Below are 1560 nucleotides of genomic sequence, written 5' to 3'. Positions count from 1 at the left end.
TATAGAGCAGGTTATGAAAAGATTCACGGAGTTCCTGAAACCGTTTAAAAATTTTATTTAGTTTAGACTATCGTCTAAATATTGTAGTATTGACGGCGCCGAAGGATATGGCTCAGGTCATTGCTTAAACTATACACGTATACGGAATATTTAATTAAATAACTTGTGATGTTACAAACAAAAGTTTTAATTATAACATTGTTCATGATTTGTCTAAATCTAAAATAAACATTTACTTTTTTGACCCCCGTAATGGGGAATTATTTTACCCACGTTGGGTTTTAGAAATCTTTACTCGCTTTACAACACGCACCCCTGTGAATGAATGCATGGCTTGTGAGACAGTAGGGAGGTAGGGTGAGAGCTGACATCGAATGCCAAAACACGAGCTGTCACACACGAGCGATCATTAAACATAACAGCATACGCTTGACATAAAACACACGCAGTCATTTGACCTAAGATCTAAAATAATAATTTATTTTTGTCAGAGCAGACAATATAAGACTCATTGTATAATATACACATTTTCATACATGTTTTAAGAAGCCTTTAATTAAAAATAAACCCTAAAATTAGGTGAAAACGTCTTAAACAAGATCTGTGGACAAATCAAACTAGGTATCCAGTATCCGAAATGTTTTAAATCCAATTTGACACAAAATGTTTAAAATGTCCCCAGACAAATCCAAAAAGTCTCTGATTTTTCTCTTTTTTAAAGATACGTCCAAAGCGTTGTGGTCTGTATCCTAACCTGTAAACAGATAAAAACAAGTTATTAGGACAAATATCTAAATAAAGTAAACTTTTTCTTATGCACCATAAACGTACCGGGGAGATCCGCTATTTTGCAATAGTACACACAACGTTCGCTTTGCAGCAGATATCCAAACCTTTAAAACAGATAACCCATGTTATTAGAAAATATTAAAACAAACCAGTTTGTTTAAATCTATTGTAACAGGATTAAATAAATACACACCGCACAACACGAGCCACTCGGCGTCTCTTTGCTCCAAGATTTCCTTGTTACGCTGCGGGAGGTTCTAGTCTCGGGCTGACTTTTTTGTTCAGGCCACTCTTGTCCGCGATTTACCAGGAATAGTTAATACCAGTTTAGACAATTTCGCTGCAATACCAGAGATCGAATTTTTAGTTTTTAAATAAATCAGACAAAATACTGGAACGAACACAGCGAAACACATACATACCAATAGACTTGAGTATAACAGCACTGCTCCATCCAAACTGATGCCGGAGATCTCTTGTCGCTCCCCAATAAAGGTTCGGTCATAAACTTTCAAAGATTACATCACACGACCCCCCACACAAACACACACTGACATAATATCTGCATCAGAAAACTTTGTGTCTGAACAGAAAATAGACTAGTTCGATAGAAAATATCGGCTTTAAGTTTAACCAGTTACACCTAATCACACACATATATATATATATATATATATATATATATATATATATATATATATATATATATATATGTATGATTAGTGATTGCCTTTAAATAAACTTTTAATGTTGCAAACTGTAGATTCAACA

At 34.2% G+C, this 1560-nt stretch overlaps 1 long non-coding RNA gene across 2 annotated transcripts; it reads right to left on the bottom strand.

The window, feature by feature from the left end:
* Nucleotides 1–585: 585 nt before the first annotated feature.
* Nucleotides 586–1318, bottom strand: LOC135752470 (uncharacterized). 2 transcript variants are annotated; one of them, XR_010533171.1, is made up of 4 exons: nucleotides 1212–1318; nucleotides 983–1129; nucleotides 832–893; nucleotides 586–754 (listed from the first exon to the last, which is right to left on the bottom strand). It is a non-coding gene; the product is annotated as an uncharacterized lncRNA (long non-coding RNA). The 2 variants fall into 2 exon arrangements; XR_010533170.1 differs by lacking the exon at nucleotides 1212–1318 and having other exon boundaries at nucleotides 983–1205.
* Nucleotides 1319–1560: the final 242 nt, after the last annotated feature.

This window comes from Paramisgurnus dabryanus, chromosome 16 (assembly GCF_030506205.2).
Source record: "Paramisgurnus dabryanus chromosome 16, PD_genome_1.1, whole genome shotgun sequence".
In the NCBI taxonomy this organism is placed as follows: domain Eukaryota; kingdom Metazoa; phylum Chordata; class Actinopteri; order Cypriniformes; family Cobitidae; genus Paramisgurnus; species Paramisgurnus dabryanus.
This window is presented reverse-complemented; position numbering and strand designations above follow the sequence as displayed.